General features: G+C 43.4%; 1 protein-coding gene and 1 long non-coding RNA gene across 6 annotated transcripts in view; both read left to right on the plus strand.

Annotated features, from left to right (window-relative positions):
• The window catches only part of FRMD4A (FERM domain containing 4A), a 665,655-nt gene that overhangs the window by 112,961 nt on the left and 533,477 nt on the right, over positions 1-19,217 (plus strand). The window lies entirely within an intron of this gene.
• Positions 6,897-18,495, plus strand: LOC146399517 (uncharacterized). The gene is made up of 2 exons (XR_014818351.1): positions 6,897-7,416; positions 12,540-18,495. It is a non-coding gene; the product is annotated as an uncharacterized LOC146399517 (long non-coding RNA).

Consider the following 19,217-nt stretch of genomic DNA (forward strand, 5'->3'; position numbering starts at 1 on the left):
AGATTCCACATGTAAGTGATATCATATGGTATTTTCTTTCTCTTTCTGATTGACTTCACTTAGTATGAGAACCTCTAGCTGCATCCAGGTTAGTGCAAATGGCATTATTTTATTCCTTTTTATGGCTGAGTAGTAGTCTATAGTGTATATGTACCACATCTTCTTAATCAAGAATATATTTTGAATGGCATTATATACATAGCTTTTAAGTTCTAAGTATCTGTTCCTCCTGTTGGTTTAGAATATCCACTGTCACAGAAGGCTTAGTCTCAGTCTCAATCTCTCTCTCACCAAATCAGAATATCACATCTCCTGTTCTTGGAGATGATTCTGATTATTCAGTGAGTGGATGGCCATCACGTACCTCTCTTACACATGTTCCAGGGTGGGCACAAGCTGAGTGAAGTGTTTTGCAGACGAGGGAGCACCAGGCAGACCTACGTTCTCTAATGAGAACTCTTACTAAGCGAGGCTTACTAAGGCCTGTGGATAATTATTCTCCACTGGCAATAAAGAACCCAAAAACACAAGAGTTTCAGATGATTTCACAGCTGATTTATATGCACGAAGAATAATTCACATCGTGTAATTTTCCTTGCCGGATTGATTCTCATTTGAATATCGAAAGATATAAAAATAATTTCATACTTCGCTGATGATCTAAAATTGAGACATTGGGTCCATATGGTATGTGTGTGCTTGTGGGCAAGAGAACAATCACCTTCTCTTAGGGAGGCTGGGACAGCAAAACCCACAAGAAGTAATCAACCATCTTTGAGAGACGCCACCATCATTTTTAAGCCTGTCATCTGGAAAAGTAAACCAGGGCCTCACTACTCTTAGTCCACTATGTCCCTTCCAGTAACACAGGGGAGTTCAGAAACAAAATAATTGACAGGAAAACACCAGCAAGTAAGAAATACAGGAAGTCCTTTAAAAAAAAAAGAAACTGACCCTTACGTTTTAGGAGTTCTTGCTGTGGCACAACAGGATTGGTGGCTTCTCTGTAGCACTAGGATGAAGGTTCGATCCCAGGCCTCACAGTGAGTTGAAGGATTTGGCGTTGCCACTGCAGTGTTGGTCGCAACTGCACCCCAGATCCAATCCCTGTCCCAGGAGCCCCATATGCTGTGGAGCAGTCAAAAAAAAAAAAAAAAAAAGTAAAGAAATATGGGGAATTCCCTTGTGGCTCAGCAAGTTAAGGATGCAGCATCATCACTGCAGTGGCTCAAGTCATTGCTGTGGCGTGGCCTTGATCCCTGGCCCAGGAACTTCTGCATGCCATAGGAGCCACCAATAAAAGAAAAAGGAACTACAGATTCAGGGAGTGTGGCATTACTCTTTTTCAAGGTAATGATTTTAGAGCTGCTGCCGCGAACCAGTTTGGTTTTACAGAAAGATGTGATGTGACTCTCCAGGGACAACCCTGGCACACTGGGGTCAGAGAGCCCCCCCCTTGGTAGCTGCCCCCACCCGGCCCTTTCTCTGGGGTACCCCACCCAAATCCTCTGGCTTCCTTCTCCACAGTTTCCCAGACTCTGAAGTTAGGGCTCCATTGTACCCCAAACACCCCCCACCCCCATAGATGGTTCAGGTTTACCTTGACTGCATAGAACTGGCCCTGGGTCAAGTTCTGACAGTAGTGCTCACCTGCTCAAGACCATGTAAGGCCCCTCAGGTCAGCAGGGCAGCAGCCACGGCACTGCACCCACCTTGCCTCTTCTCTGTCTCACCCAGGATCCTGGGCTAGTGCCTTGCTCCCTCTCTGCCTGAATCTTGCCACCACTGGCTGCGTGATCCCCCTTTTATTGCAGGACATCTTTCCTCAGTCAGTGGTGAGATTCTGACCCCCTCCACCCCCTGTGCTTACCTCAATGAGCTGTGCCCTGCTTGGACCCCTCTGCTGCTTCCTGAATGCCAGGGCTTAGGGCAGAGATCAGATGCTTTCAAGCATTTCCAATGAGTTTTCTCTAATTGGGGGGCGATTTCAGAGAGCACAGCACTGAGAGGACTTTAGGGCTGTATTGCCCACACACACCAAACAAATTCAGTGATTGGTTGAAAGGTGCAAGGTAGAGCTGGACCAGCCACACTGGGGGTTGGCAGGGTGAGCATAACAGATTTCGAGGATGGATTTCCGGGAAGGATTTCAAACTGCCCTACCCACCTGAAAGAGGGGAAAGGGTTTGCATTTATTTTTGAATGGCATGACAAATTAGTAATATTGTCAGTAATGCAGGTAAAGTTAAAACTGCTTTCTGGGATGGGACAGTGTAAATGGGTACTTCAGGTTTGAGTTGAAGGAGTTAATTCACATTGCCCTGGCACTGGGGGCCTCACTGGGGGAGGGGGAGAAGTTGTGGTTGGTCAAATTTGGCCAGTTTTGGCAGCTGAAAGACAAGAGTAAACCAGTGTGAATCATCAGAGCGTACATTCTGGAATGACAGCAGAGGATAACACAGATCCTGGACTTCTGGGGCCAGGCAGTTACCATAAATGGTGGAGCCTGGCTTGAAAACCAGCGTCTTGCTCCAGGGAGTGTCTGTAGTGAGATTCACAGTAGAGCATGTAAAATTCACCCTAGGAATCACCACCTTTCCTCTCTTGTCCTGAAATAAGGAATTTATCCCTCTTGATGGCTGGTACTTTGAGCTTCGGGCAAGACTAACGTGATTCACATCTTGGTCCGTTCCTCTATTGATGGGTATTTAGGTTGCTTCCATGTCTTGGCTATTGCGAATAGTGCTGCAGTGAGCATAGGGGTGCATGTATTTCTTCAAATTATTGTTTTGTCCAGATATATGCCCAGGAGTGGGATTGCTGGGTCGTAGGGTAGTTCTATGTTTAGTTTTAAAAGGAACCTCCATTCTGCTCCTTTAGTGGTTGCACCCGTTTACATCCCCATCAGCAGGGTAGGAGGATTCCCTTTCTCCACACTCTCTCCAGCATTTGTTTGAAGACTTTTTGATGATGACCCTTCTGACTGGTGTGAGGTGATACCCCATTGTAGTTTTGATACTCCAATAAAATTTTTTTAAAAGGCTAATGCGATTCATCTTAAAAACCCCAGGCCCTAACCCAAACCCCATTTTCTCCTCCCTGCAGTCAGGTTTTTACTCCCAGAATGAGTCTGGACTGCGAATGTCCGCAAGCACCTGCCTGCCTTCCCTCAGCCCTTCAGAAGCTCTCAGAACTCCTGTCTGAGGGTATTCCATTCAGCTTCGCTGTCTCTGTTTGCTCCTCAATGCTTGCAAAACAGTAAATGTAGTTACTGGAGATGGTCACGGTCACATGAGCCAGCACAGTTCAATCAGAAGAGCAAGAGTTTGTAGCCTGAGACATGATGGACTCCCAGGTCTGCCACTGCCTCATGCTTTGATCTCAGAACGATGTTTTTCTGAGCCACAGGCTCCTCATTGAATAAAAATAGTAATATTCGGAGTTCCCGTCGTGGCGCAGTGGTTAACGAATCCGACTAGGAACCATGAGGTTGCTGGTTCGGTCCCTGGCCTCGCTCAGTGGGTTCAGTATCCGGCGTTGCCGTGAGCTGGGGTGTGGGTTGCAGATGCGGCTCGGATCCCGCGTTGCTGTGGCTCTGGCGTAGGGCAGTGGCTACAGCTTGAATTCGACCCCTAGCCTGAGAACCTCCATATGCCATGGGAGTGGCCCTAGAAAAAGCCAAAAGGCAAAAAAAAGTTATATTCATGTTGCAAATTTATGGAGTGATTAGCACATGCTGGCACATAGTAGGTGCTCAGGAAATATTTGTGGCACGTGGCTGATGAGCCAGTTCCATACATGCTAGTCCTGATGGAGGTTCCAGCCCATCCAGGTTTTCATCAAAAGTATGCTGCAGAGATGACAGGGGCTGCTCTTGAACAGAGAAGAATCCAGAGACTCAGGATCACAAAGAGACCTCACACCAGTGCTCAAACAATGCACAGTAGAAAGGCTGGCTTTTGAGCTGTGTTTATTGTTCTGCCCCTAGTTCTTTATGTGACACAGACTAAGCCCTGCTTATCTGACTTTGTCTTGCTTATTCTTTGGCTTCCTCTCGCTGCCTTTGTTCCTGGCACATCCCTTACCTGCTCTTCTTTCTTCCATGAGCAACTCCAGAGTAGGATCCATCTTAATGCAGCCTTATGACCTACCATGATATAAGCAAATTGCATGAGATGACATGAGATTCTGTATACTAAAGGATTCTGTAAATTATAAAATGTTATCATATAAATGTAAAGAATTACGGTGTTGGTGGTGGGGGATGATACTTAGTAATTATGACTATGGTTTAACTCTAGCGATCCTGTAAGTCAGCACTTTTGAGTTTTAATTTGGGTCAGTTAATGCAAATTTAAACAACTATCCCTATTTGGTGAAAGAAGAAATGGGTCCAGTAATCAATTAAATTCTCTGCGAATCTGAATGAGGATGTGGATAAAATGGGGATCAGAGCGTCTACTCTTTAGGAAAATCTTCAACTTTATTTCACACCAACTTAAAGAAACTGAATGGTCATGGACCAGGGAAATGATTGGATACAGATGGCAAAAGAAAGGAAAGAGAGGGTAGAGATAAACGATGACCAGTTTGGAGGAGACCCTGCTAGCCTACAAAGTACCTTTGTGAGGATTTCCAAAGGCTGTCCTTCCTTTAGGTGGAAAAGAGCCCCTCCCAGGAGAGGGGGTTGTACTGTCGAGAGCTGGCTGTGACCAGGTGCTCCTGTGCAGGCCACCACCTGTCAGCCTTGCTGGGTGACCCAGAGTAGAACTATCTCCTTTGACATCTTTTAAATCGTCTACAGGGTAGAGTGTTTATTCATGTTGAAATACATCCCCTATAGTAGAATGTGGAAATGAAAAAGATGAGTGCATCAGGTGTAATGACAGAAAAGTGAAGACGTGAAGGCGACACTTAGCAAATCCTGTGCCTGGATTTTCAGGAAGAGCTCCGCGTGTGTTCCTGTGTCACTGGAAGCCAGGTTTCAGGCACGAGGTAGAAACTCAGGCAGTGGGTGTGAAAGAACTAAAGACAGAGTGGGAAATTGGGGAAATCGGCAGCATACAGAAGGATGTTCTGTGTACATAGAGTTGAAGGAATTGGCCCCTTCTGTAGCATCCAGCATTTTACCAGGCAGGAGGTGATTTGGGAGTTGGTACCTGCGTAGTAATTTACATGCTCCTTAAATAACTCGAAGCATCCTCTTCCTGTGGCCAAAGGTATCTTTTTAAAAATTCCAAAGTTAATTCTACTTTTGAGCAAACCCAGTTTGTATCCCTGCTTGGGACAGGGGGCGGGTGTGTGATTCCTGACACTTGACCTCGAGAAGATAAAGAAACCAAGAAGGAGCCCTGCACCACTAAGGTGTTTAGGAAAAGACACAAGAAAATCGAATTGAGTTTGATAATGTTTGATAAAGTCAGTTCCATTGTGAATGCTAAGGAAGGGGTGAATGGCTATTCAGCAGATCTCAGGATACTGGAGGGAACCTGGGATAACCACAGTTTACGCGAAGCTGGTGGGTTTCCTAAGCCCAGCATGGAGTTCATGTCCCAAAGCAGCAGAATGTGGCCTTAGGTGCCACCTTCACAAGGCTGAACTTCTTTTCCCAATGAGTATTGCCATGTTAACAGGCAGGGTTTCAAAGGAGATAATGAAATGACCCGCCTAGGTTAGGAAGGCTTTCTAGCTGAGGATGCAAGGCAGCCAGGAGTCATGGCAAGTAGCACCCATGACTAAATTCTTAAATAGTGTGAAATGGTTAATTTCACAGTAGGCTTTCCTTGTTCTTTGGCAAAACCTAGTGAATTTGCTGACTGATTGGTTAATAGAGGCTTCGCTTGTGTGTTTGTACTATTCTTTCAAGCCTTCCACCAGCCTCTTCAAATAGAACCTCTAAGAAAAGCTTTCAACATGATGGGAAAAACAGCTGAACACCTTGACCTAGTGTTCTGTAGGGAATTTTGTTATTACCCTCAATTTTATTAAATTTGCTTTTCTTCCTACTTCATGCTCTCTTTCTCTCAAAGAGGGAAAGCCAAAAAAAAAAAAGAATTTAGTCTAAAAATCACTCTTGTTACTTTTAGTTTATAAAGTTAAAAAAGTTATAGTAAAAAAAGAAAATCATGCTTTAATGATTTGGTTAAGATTAGGCCTTCTCCAGTCTTATTGATGATATTCTGCTGTTAAATTAACTTTTCAACTATACCTTGCAATTCAAGTAGCGGAAGGCGAAGAAACCAAATTGCACATGCTATTTCATTTTTTTATGAGTAAGAAATATCAGTCCCTTTCAAACCTGAGTAGTTCATATTGATGGCTTTAATTATTTTGGGGCCTGCCTTGCTTTTCACTTAAGTATACAGATGGAATTTAAAATGACTTTTGAGCCCCTGGAATGTATTTATTTTCCATGGCTTTTCCATTAAAGTCAAGACAAAGGCTTCTAGAGCTGATAGCATCTACATTTTCCTACCAAACTGGCTGCTATTGTGCTATTTCAGCAATGTAACTGTTGGCGTTTTAAAATTTCACATTCTTGGAGTTTTCTTGTGGCACAAGGGGTTAAGCATCGGCATTGTCACTGCAGCTGCTCAGGTCGCTGCTATGGTTCAAGTTCCATCCCTGGCCCTGGGTACGGCTAAAAAAATTGTTTATTAAATAAAATTTCACATTCTTTTATCTGAAATATAATCTGAGGAAGTGACCCAGTTCATCATGCTTGCTCTAATTCAGCCACAATAGTAAACTGCAAAAAATTGGATAGTGTGCTTTTTATTATACACCCATTAGGCTTATTGGTGTGATTCTGCCTTACAAATTATGGTATTAGAGTATAAACTAGCAAGGGGCTATTACTTAGATAATTCTTTGTTTATATTTAGGCACAATACAAATACTTTTTTTTTTTTTTTTTTTTGGTCTTTTTAGGGCCACACCCGTGGCATGTGGAAGTTCCCAGGCTAGGGGTTGAATCAGAGCTTCAACTGCTGGCCTATGCCATAGCCACAGCAATGCCAGATCTGAGCTTCATCTGCAACCCGTGCCACAGCTTGTGGCACTCCCAGATCCTTTAACCCACTGAGTGAGAGCTGGGATCAAACCAGCTTCCTCACGGGTACTAGTCAGACTCTTAACCTGCTGACCCACAATGGGAACTCCCCAAAGAAGATTTTTTAAAAATCACAATTGGTTTCCTTCCTTCCTACTTTTCCCAGAATACTCCAACTTGCTTATGTCCATGAGGTACAATGATAGTGGATTTCTGGCACACAGGGAACATGTCAAACATAAGATTATCTGAGAACAGTGAGATTCTGAACATTAAAATTCACTAAGTTTTGATTGGGAATCTAAAGAGACCCTGCCTTCAAGAAACTCACATTTTTAGTCAAATAATGTTAGAAATAGAGATATGTGGAAATAATATTGTATAAGATAATGTATATTAAGCACTAAGTTACAACAATTTTGAGCTCAAAAGAGACAGGTTATAGAATTTTTGAGCTAGGAGTTCCTGCTGTGACACAAGGGGATCTTTTATTTTTGGTCTTTTTAGGGTTACACCCATGGTATATGGAGGTTCCCAGGCTAGGGGTCAAATCAGAGCTGTAGCTGCCGGCCTACGCCATGGCCACAGCAATGTGGGATCGAGCCCCATCTGTGACCCACACCACAACTCATGGCAACGCCGGATCCTTATCCCACTGAGCAAGGCCAGGGCTCGAACTTGCATCCTCATAGATACTAATCAGTTTCATTAACCCCTGAGCCATGATGGGAACTCCTCTTTTTTTAAAAAAAAGTTTTAGGGCCACACCTACAGCTTATGGAATTTCCCAGGCTAGGTGTCCATTTGGAGCTGCAGCTGCTGGCCTATACCACAACCACAGCAACATGGGATCCATGCCACATCTGCAACCTACACCACAGCTCATGGCAGCACCAGATCCTTAACCCACTGAGCAAGGCCAGGGATCGAACCCACCTCTTCATGGATACTAGTTGGGTTCGTTACTGCTGATCCAGGACAGGAACTTCTCACTCCTTTGTTTTCCATAGATAAAACTGAAGTCCAGAAAGGTTAAGTGATTTGTCTAGGAGTTCCCCAGTGGCCTAGCAGTTAAGGATCCAGTGTTGTCACTACTGGGGTTTGGGTTGCTGCTGTGGCACGGGTTTGATCCTTGGCCCGGGAACTTCCACCTGCCATGGGTAAGGCCTAACTAAATTAAAGATTTGTCTGGGGTCACTCAGCTTGCACTTGGCAGAGCCACAGTTAGATCCAACGTCTGCTAACTCCCAGCCCAGTACTTTGGGTACCATCACTGCCTCCCCTTGTCTCCACAAGGACAGTCAAGGAAGGCTTCATAGAAGCACATGTGGGATCTGAGTTGGGCTTTGAAGACCTAAATTCAGGGTCTCTGGGTTGTGCAGGTTGGACCCTGTATATCTCTGTACAGGCAAGAAAGAATCATTGTGTGAATAAGTCAGGGAGTTCCCATTGTTGTTCAGCGGGTTAAGGATCCAACATAGTCTCTATGAGGATGCAGGTTCGATCCCTGGCCTTCCTTAGTGGGTTAAGGGTCTGCCGTTGTTGTGAGCTGTGGTGTAGGTCACAAATGCAGTTTGGATCTGGTGTTGGTGTGGCGGTAGCATAGGCCAGCAGCTGAAGCTCCAAATCAACCCCTAGCCTGGAAACTTCCATATGCCGCAGGCGCAACCTTATACAGGAAAAAAAAAAAAAAAAGAAAGAAAGAAAGAAAGAAACTATTGTTGTCAGAGGGGAGAGTGGAAGGGGGCAAGTTAGAGGTGTGGGATTAGCAGGTACAAACTACTATGTATAAACTAGATAAGCAGCAAGGATATATCCTACAGCACAGGAAATTATAGCCATTATCTTCTAATTAACTTTTAATGGAGGAGAACCTGTAAAAATGCTAAATCACTATGCTGTACACCAAAAATGACATAATATTGTAAATCAACTGTACTTCAATGCCATAAAAAAGATAGTCACAATCTTCAAATGTACCTTCTTGAAAACCAGCTCACCATGGTGCCGATGAGAAGCATCCGCCACATGATTACAGAGAGATGTTCTGCTCTCCTACTGTGGTTTCGAGGCATCTTCGTCTGCTTTAAGGATGTATATCATTTCTCTCCCTGGTGTCCAGTATCCACAGGAGAAGAGCTGGCTGAGCAGTGTAGGGACTAAGTGATTTTTGGTATCAGGAGAGCAGATCTGTTCTTCCATTAAGGAGGAAATAAGATGATGGGATGCTGGGAGCCCAGGGCTGACATCTGATCCAGCCCCTCTTCTCTGATAAGGCAGTGGGGGCGGCCACAGGGGCGGGAGCATTTAGGTGAAGCTGGAAGGACAGCTGGGGCTGTTCCACTTCTCAATGGAAGCAGGAGGTCTTAGGAGGCAAAGGATAATGATGCAGCATCTTGTATAATTAATATTCTCCCAAAGGCTGTCTTCCCAGGGTGGCTAATACAAAGGCCTCTGTGCCTCTGCATTCAGGTGCAGATGCTCAAGCAGCCCTTGTTAGTGGGGGTCCCACAGGGAAGGCGTCAGAGGGGGATACTATGGAGAGGTTACCCCCCCTTCTCCTCCTGGGAGAAGAGGGCCAATTTGGAGCTGTCCTGCGGCACTTCTTCAGCCCAAACAAAGACATTGTCTTGAAGCATCAAAAAGGGCATCTATTCATACCCCAGGCATCCTTTTGGAGCTTGGATCTGCTTCATTTCATTATATCACACGGGTTCCCACTAAAGAGAGATGAAGAAAATCTGGCAGCCAGTTCCCCATGCTAAGGCGTCACTGAGGTACAGTCAGGGCTTTTAAGCCCCTTAAAAGGAAATACCTCTCATGGCAGCCTGTCTACAACTTCCATTAGGAAATTGGGTTATAATGTGTTGTCACGTCTGACAGTTTTCCAAGTCACTTAATTTGACTCATTCTTGTGATTCTTACTTAAATGTTAGATCCCAGCTTCAAATACTCTGTGGTCTTGGCAACATCAAAATGCATTCTATTCCAGGCTGGCCCACACTACTCACTCATCCTTTGCTTACTCAGGAACAGTGAATAAAGCTTCAGGGAGGAGTTCCCATTGTGGCTCAGCATGTTAAGAACCCAACTAGTCTCCATGAAGTTGCAGGTTTGATCCCTGGCCTCACTCAGTGGGTTAATGATCCAGCATTGCTGTGAGCTGTAGCATATGTCACAGATGCAGCCTGGATCTGGCATTGGTATGGCTGTGGTGTAGGCCTGCAGCTGCAGCTCTGATTCAACCCTTAGTCCAGGAACTTCCATATGCTGCAGGTGTGGCTGTAAAAAAAGAAAAAAAAAAAAATCCAGGGCACCCAAAGTAAGTAAAATACAGTTTTTTCCCCCTGAAGATCTTGCATGGCAGGGGAGAGGAAGGAAATTTAAGAGAAATGGTAAGTGGCTCCTTACAAACAGAATGCCCAATTTGGTCTAATTTCAATCACAGCTGTAGAAATATCTAGGAACCTTGATTTTCTTGTCTGTAAAATAGAGATGAATCTCTTAAGGTAATAACACAGTAGTTAAGAACGTGATAATTAAGAGCAGAGGACTTCAACCAGTCTATGTGAGTTCAAATCCCAGACCTGGCACTCAGATCTAGCTGAGCACTGGCTTGGAACTATGAGTGATTACCTGACCTCTCTACATTTCTGTGTTGTCACTTGTCCAAAGGGGTTTATGACAGTACTTACACCAGGGTGGTTGGAAGGATAAATGACCAGAGTACTATTAAATGTGAGCAAATATAAGGAGACAGGACTTCCCATGAGTTGTTCAGGAAGCTGAGTCCAGGATGTCTGGAGTTTAGGGCTTGTATTAGTTTGCTAGGGCTGCAATAAATTACCCCAAACTTGTTGGGTTAAAACAACAGATATTTATTCTCTTATATTTCTGGAGGCCATAAATATGAGACCATAGGGAAGGTAAACTTTTTCCTCTCCCGTCTTATGTTCTGTCCCTGGGGCCATGCAAATTAAACTGGTAACCATGAATGTCCTGATTACCAGGAGAAAAGGCAGACACATTTTATTTGATATTAATATTTTGTTTTATGTGTACACAAGAGATTTTGCATAAAAGAAATGAAAACCCCAAAGTGGTTAAGCTTGAAAGCTTACATAACTTTGGGACAAAAATGATAAATTTGGAGTTCCCGTCGTGGCTCAGTGGTTAACGAATCTAACAGGAACCATGAGGTTGTGGTTCAATCTCTGGTCTTGCTCAATGGGTTAAGGACCCGGCGTTGCCATGAGCTGTGGTGTAGGTCGCAGACGTGGCTTGGTTCCCGCATTGCTGTGGCTCTGGCGTAGGTTGGCGGCTACAGCTCTGATTAGATCCCTAGCCTGGGAACTTCCAGATGCCGTGGATATGGCTCTGAAAAGACCAAAAAAGAAAATGATAAATTTACAGAGAAGAAACAGAAAAAAGGAAAAGGTTTGGGGTTTTCTTTTTTTTTTTTTTTTTTAAGGGCCATACCTGCAGCATATGGAAGTTCCCAGGCTAGGGGGTTGAATTGGTGCTGCAGCTGCTGGCCTTTGCTACAGCCACAGCAATGTGAGATCTAAGCCACGTCTGCAACCTACACCACAGCTTACAGCAATGCTGCTGGATCCTTAACCCACTGAGTGAGGCCAGGGATGGAACCTGCATCCTCATGGATACTAGTCTGGCTCATTGTCACTGAGCCATGATGGGAACTCCAGGTTTGGGGCTTTTAATGAGCGGTAAATTATGAGATTGATTCTGGCCTCACATTTCCAGCTTGTTGGCAGAGGCCTGATGGGTTCACTAGGGAAATGGGCTAGTGTGGGAAGGGCTGGTGTGGCAAGTCAGCCTAGGAAAGATGACATCTATTGCCCCACCTGACATCCCCAGGCAGGACATGTCACAATGAGCTTTAGGCTCTTAGGCTGTTAGCAGCAGCTAGAAGAAACCATTTTCCTATATCCTCACAGTGGATAAAATGAGAAGACGTGGGATGAATTTGAGTGGGTGTGTGTGGTCTGTGATTGTGTTATTGAGATTCTCTGTTGTGGAGGTGACATTCCTCACCAAAGACCTTAGGTGGCTGAGGCCATGGGCAGCCTGATCACACTTTACTCCTTCAGCACTTCTGACCAGAACCCTCACCCCTGACCTCCCTGACATATTGGGTGGTATTTAAACAATAACTTAACTTTATTATAGTACAGTGAGATCTGCGGTGTCTCTTTCAGGTTACAAGTGTAACATACGCTCATTGTATATCATTGAAAATTCAAGCAGTATAAAGAAATAAAAAAGGAAAGTCACTAGCAATCTCACTGTTTACTAATACCCTGTCACTTCCTAGCTTACCATAGATATCTTGTGTGTGTGTGCTTTATGACAATAGCTAATATAGATGGCTCTTTTATCACTCGTAAACACTGTGCTGAGAATGCACAAGGCTTAGGGGTTCCTGTTGTGACTCAGTGGGTTAAAAACCCAACATAGTGTCCATGAGGATGTGGATTCGATCCTTGGCCTCCCCCAGTGGGTGAAGGATCTGGCATTGCCTCAAGCTGTGGTGTAGCCCGTGGATGCAGCTCAGATCCAGTGTTGCTGTGGCTGTGGTGTAGGCCTCAGCTTCAGCGTGGATTCAACCCCTAGCCTGGTGCTTCAGGTGTGACCCCCCCCCCCAATTTTTTTTAAAAAGAATGTCCAAGGCTTATTTCATTGAATTTTTACAGAAAATCTAAAGCGGGGGATACCATAATAAACAGCATTTTGGAGAGGAAGGGAGCTGGGGGGTGGGGGAACTTCACTGAATTCAGCCTTCATGTACAGATTTATACTATGCTTTTGACCCTTAATAATATGAGTGTTTTTCATGGTGTCAAATAGTCTTTAAATGCATGATCTTTACTGGTTACATAACATTCCACAGTATAAACACATCGTTCATCTAATATTGTCTGACTCAAACGTGTCAAGTCTCCGCTCTGGCTTTTCGTCATTCTATATAACACTGTGATGAGCATTCCCGGGCAGAGATCTTTGTGGGAATATCTGATTGGTTCCTTAGGCGAGCTCCCCAGAAGTTGAGGTGTTAATTAGGTCAAAGGTTTTGCGTGACTATAAAGCTATTGATTGGGCTGGATGAAATTACCTTCCAGGAGTACCACTTTGCATTTCAGTCACTGGGACAGGAGCCCATTGATCTCACCTCGTGTTTTATGTAATTAAAAAAGTTATATATGTGTACATATAAATGTATGTGTGTACATACCTGTATATATATGTGTGTGAATATATGCTGTTTCTCCTTTTAAAGATATGATTTTGAACTAGCGTTTTAATATGGAACATTTGTGTCTACAAATAGGAGACAGAGAAAAGAAATGAAGATTAAAACGAGCAACAGAGCAGAAAGTGGGTGAATATGTATTAAAATTCAAAACACAGTCTTCTCATATAGAGGTGGCAATACTTAAAAACAAAACAAAACAAAACCCTTTAAGTGAGTGGTAGATCCATCTTTTAATTTTTTTGTTCCAGTTTCAGTATTGGCTGTTTGTCAGGGTGTGGCTGGGATGAGAGGAAGAAATGTGTTGAGAAGATGATGAGAACCTGCGTGTCCATGTGATTATGTGAGAGTCTCTTAGACTGTTCTGCATATTTAGCTTTGAAAATAATCAACCAACCAGTCCATTGCTGGGCTTCTGTTGGCAGTAGCTGGACCAGAGTCCTACCAAACAGGAAGGCAGGTGGGGGCTGTGGCCCCCTGGGAGGAGCTGCCAAGAGCCAGCTATTATTTGTCTGAATCTACTCCCTGCAGAATATAGGATAAAACTCAGGAAGAAATAAGAGCCTCCGGCAGTGACAAGTTCTGAGGATAGTCATCGTTCTTGTTTGATAAGCATAGAGAAGATCTTAGCAGCCCAGATCACGAACCACAGCAGACATGACACCCTCCCATCCTCCGGGGAACCAAGGTGGAGACTTGTCTGCCCCCACACATTCTCTGTTTATCCTAATCCTATTTATCCTTGGCACGATCCTTGCTGTATCTCAAAGCGTGGAAGTGCGACCCCTCCAATGGTTAGGTGGTAGCTGGTGCCTGTGCCTTTTCTAGGGCGAAAGGCCTGCAAAAATATCCTGTCTATGTGGAACAGGCAGGACTGAGGAAGTTCATGAATGAGCCTTTCCACTGGCTTTAGTGAAGCATCACTTACTGTGATAAGGAGGGTGATGGGAATTGGCTCACGTGATTAGGAGGCTGAGAGGTCCCACGATCTGTCATCCACAAGCTGGAGAACCAGGAGGGTGAGTGGTGGTGTTCAGCCTGAGTCCAAAGGCCTGAGAACCAGGGGAGCCTAGGACATAAATCCCACTCCATGGGCAGGAGAATGTAAGATAGATCTTCGCTCACCAGTTAGGCAGGATTCAAGGGATGAATTCATTCTTCCTCCAACTTCTGTGCTATTCAGGTCCTTGATGGGTTGGATGGTACCCTTCACATTGGGGAGGGCCATCTACTTCCTGAGTCCACCTTCACAAACACATCCAGAGATAATCTGGGCATTCTATCATCCAGTTGCATTGATGTGCAAAATTAACCGTAACAATGACCTTGGGAGGCTGCCTTAAAGATTGGGAAATCTTTTGCATCCCCAGTGAAGCAAAGCCCTTATAATCCCAAGAATGAATACATTTTCTTGTTTAATGGCCACACCTGCAGCATATGGAAGTTTCTGGGCCAGGGATTGAATCCCCAAACTGCAGCTGCAACCTACACCACAGCTGTGGCAACACTGGATCCTTTAACCATTGTGCTGGGCCAGGGATTGAACCTGTACCTCCCAAGTGACTGAAGCTGCTGCAGTCAGCTTCTTAACCCACTGAGCCACAGTGGGAACTCCAAAGACAATTTCCAAATAATCTGAGTCACCTAGACCCTGGGGAATTTCTGGCATCTAAGTCCACATTAGTAGGAATATCAGGAACTCAACCGAGAAACAGGAAAGGTAGATTCTTAGAGTGTCAGAAAGCTTCCAGGAATATAAATCAATCCCAGAGTGAAAGCTGAGTTCTGTAATCTTTCCCTTTCCTGGAATACTTTCCACAGTGAAGGAGATGTTCTATGTCTGTGCTGGACAGTACAGTAGCCACTAGCTATGTGTGGCTGGATACCCTAAATGTGGCTAGTGCACCTGAGCAATGGAATTTGTAATGGTATTTTATTATAATTCATTTCAATTTAAATGGTCGCCTGTGGCTCTTTGTCTTCAGTGTTGGATAGCACAGAGGCTTCAAACAATACAAAAGCTTTTTAGATTTATGGCTACCAATGTCAAAAGCTCAAATCCTCTTTTAGGTAAACTTTTGATTGATGCAAAGAAGTATTACCGTTTAATCAAAAAAAGAAGAATGAGCCAGCAGAGCTTTGGGAAAGAGCAGCTAAGGCCCAGGCACATAACGGAGTTTGGGGAGGTTGGTAATGAATTTGTTTGAAATGCAGCCAAGCTGGGTAATTCTCTGAGCTTTGCTGGGGTTGTTTATTCCATTCCTTCCTGGTTGCATGGTTATTTTGGCGATTCAGGGTTTTGAGTTCAATAGGCTTGATTTTTCACACAGCTGGGCGATATTGTGCATGAAAGATCCCCTCCTAACCTTCCCAGTTCCTCCCTGCTCAGCCCAGTTGCACAGATGTAAGCATAATGCTTTCATCCCTCTCTGGAGGTGCTGATCCAGTGGACATTTTTTGTGGTGTGCCCATGTAGAGAAATAAACAAAATGCAACTTTGTGGAATAAAAAAGAGGTGTCAGCCAAAGGAATGCCATAGCCCCAGGTGTTGCTGTATCTTTCTTATTCTTTGGTGGAGTGGGTCCTAGTCGACTTGTTTTATAGCTACGAGAAATAGAATTGACCTTGACTATGGCAGTTCACCTTGGTGTAAGCTAAGTCTGCTGTGAGTTTCTACTCTTACATAAAGCCTAATTAATTATGATTTAGTGATATCCTTCATTTAGTCTTCCTGTCTTCTTTTTAGCCATTTTCCAATGCCAAAGGCACCTGGTGAAATAAAAAAGTTGACTATCCAAAGAAAAACTAACTTTCTCATTGCTTATAAAAAGGCCTCTACTATCACCTTTTAAATGGTAATTTATCTGGTTTTTTGAGATATAATTGACATTAACATTACATGAGTTTCAGGTATACAAGATAATTTAGGATTTGTTGGCGAAATGATCATCACAGTAAGTCTAGTTAATATCCATCCATCATTGTTAGAAAAATTTTTCCTTGTGATGACTTTCAAGATCTACTTTCCTACCAACTTTCAAATATATAATATAGTGTTATTAACTCTAGTCACCATGTTGTACATTACATCTCCAGGACTTACTTATTTTATAACTGAGTTTGTACCTTTTGAGCCCTTTCACTCTTTTCATCTATCCCTGCCCCCCACCGCGACCTCTGGCAGCCACCAATCTGGTCTCTGAATCTTTATTTTTTGAGATCATAGAGTATCTGTCTGACTTATTTCATTTAGCATAATGCCCTCAAGGTCCATCCATGTTGTCCGATTTCCTTCCCTTTTCATGTCTGAGTAGTATTCTACTGGGTGTATATACCACACCTTCTTCATCCATTCATCCACTGATGCACACTAAAGTTGCTTCCATATCTTTCCCATTTTCTACCAAAGAATTCTTCTATCCATGTCTACTCTCAATAAATGCAGAAAGGGAAGAAATGAAGATTGCAAAGATTTCTAATGATAATGGCACAGAACCAAATGATATGATGTAAACAAGGCAGGTGATGTCCACGTGTCCATGGCAAGTAGTTACTGATTCAAAAACCAAATGATTAGCCCTATGGGAAAATAGGAGTAAATGCAGCTGAGTTACTGTCTGTTCTCTGTGATTATTAGAGAATGACAAAGCCACTGACATGGTTACTGTTAACTGACATAAACACTGCTTACTTTCTAGGCTCTGGATCCTTAAGATAAATCTAGTATTATCCTAAGTCAACCATTTGTTGGATTCCCCCTCTCATGGGTGTGACATTGCAGAGACATTTTCTATTAATTCCAAGAAGATGGCCTGTGTAATAATCAGGCTCAGATTCAGAAGCCTGTCCCTACCCAATTTTGAGATGGAAAATGAGAAAATACTACCTATCAGTTGTCATCTTCTCCTACATGATATCAAATATTCAAATAAATGGTTGTTTAATTTATTTTAAACATGTATAGGTGCTGCAATAAACATTTAAGTTAAAAAAGTGAAGAATATGAAGCAAAAGACAGGGAATAAATTCTTAACGCACCACCCTATTTCTGCATTTGTATGGGTTGACACCAGGCTGATTCTAAGTAACCCAACAGCCCTTGCAAAGTTAGAAATATCTGGTTATGAGATGCACCATGACCATACAGTCAAAGCTAACAGGGTGCTTGGGAAGAAAATGGAGGGTAGTCACCACCTTCTGGTTGCCAACCAGCATCAGGCCACCGACACAGAGAGGAAGCCTTCACCCTAATCGCACCTTCCTGCCACCCCACTGCCTTGTGGCGCCCCATTGACTTGGTTTCCAAAAGTCCAATGGATCCAGATGGATTGCCAAAGCATGAATGTCCTTGCGCATAGAATGGTCAGCTTGAGGTGTGGGGAGGGAACGGGTCCACAAAGCCATGTGCCTCCTGCTTGAGGAGAATCAGCTCTGGGGAAGTGCTGAGCATGGTTGTGCCTGAAATAAATCAGACAGAGACAGAGGCTGCATGGGATCACTTAAGTGTAGAATCTAAAAAACAAAAACTCAAGTTCACAGAAACAGAGAGTAAAAATGTGGTTTACAGGAGTTTCCATTGTGGCTTACTATGTTAAGGACCCAACTAGTATCCATGAGGACGTGGGTTCAATCCCTGGTCTTGTTCAGTGGGTTAAGGATTTGCCATTGTTGCTGTGAGCTCTGGCATAGGTCACAGATGCAGCTTGGATCCTGTGTTGCTGTGGCTGTGTCATGGGCTGGCCTGATTCAACCCCTAGTCCAGGAACTTCCATATGCTGCAGGTGTGGCCGTTAAAGGGGGGGTTTCCAGGAGTTTCCATTGTGGCGCAGTGGGTTAAGGATCCAGCATTGCCACCATTGTGGTGCAAGTCACAGCTGCAGCTCAGATTTGATCCCTGGCCCAGGATCTTCTATATCCTGTGGGTACAGAAAAAAAATGTTTCCTGGGGCTGGAGGGGAGGGGCAGGTATGTCAAGGAGAGGGTGGCAAAAGGGGACAAACTTTCAGCTCTAAGATGAATAAGGTCTGAGGATGTAATGTAAAACCTGGTGACTCCAGTTGATGACAATGTATTGCATAAGCGACGTTTGCTGAGAGTAGAACTTAATTGTTGTCACCAAAAATAAATAAATAAGAAAAGTTGAACTCTAATACATATTAAAGTTCATGCAAAACAATAATGGACAAATTAAATGAGGAGTAAAACAGCAAATGGGATTAGATTCTTTGAAATGAAACTTAACATAAGAATGCAATCCACAGATAATACTTTAAAATAAAACTAGCAAAGTGGAATTAAATTGGTTTTTTTTTGGATAAGAAAGAAAAATGGATAAGAATGGGAAATTAGTTTTAATGTAATTAAATTAGTTAATTTAGTTTTAAATTAATTTTAAAGTAAGAAAAAACAGGAAAGAAAAATAGAAACAAAGAGCTTAAGTGTAATAGCAAATTATAATAACTACCATTTATCAGGCATTTAATTGAAATGACAGGCACTGTGCTAAGTGCTTTCAATATAGTATTTCATTTAAATCTCCCTATGGCCCCATAAGGCAGGTACTCTTAGATCCCCAAATTTCATAGGCTGAAAAACAGAGATTTAGAGCATTCCCCCAGCTCATAAAATTTTGGAGTTGGAGGTTAACTTCGGCTAGATCTATTTAGATGCAGAGGCCAAGGTTTGTTTGGTTTTTTTTTTTTTAATTTTTAAATCTTTTAAAATTTATTTTTTATTAAAGTATAGTTGATTTTTTTTTTTTTTTTTTTTTTTTTTTGCCTTTTCTTGGGCCACTCCTGCGGTATATGGAGGTTCCCAGGCTAGGAGTCCATTTGGAGCTGTAGCCACCGGCCTACGCCAAGCCACAGCAACGCAGGATCCAAGCCGTGTCTGCAG

Source organism: Sus scrofa, chromosome 10, assembly GCF_054392235.1.
Source record: "Sus scrofa isolate SSC_HxYL_T2T_F1_AM1 chromosome 10, Sscrofa_HxYL_maternal_Yorkshire_Landrace_v2.0, whole genome shotgun sequence".
Taxonomy (NCBI): Eukaryota; Metazoa; Chordata; class Mammalia; order Artiodactyla; family Suidae; genus Sus; species Sus scrofa.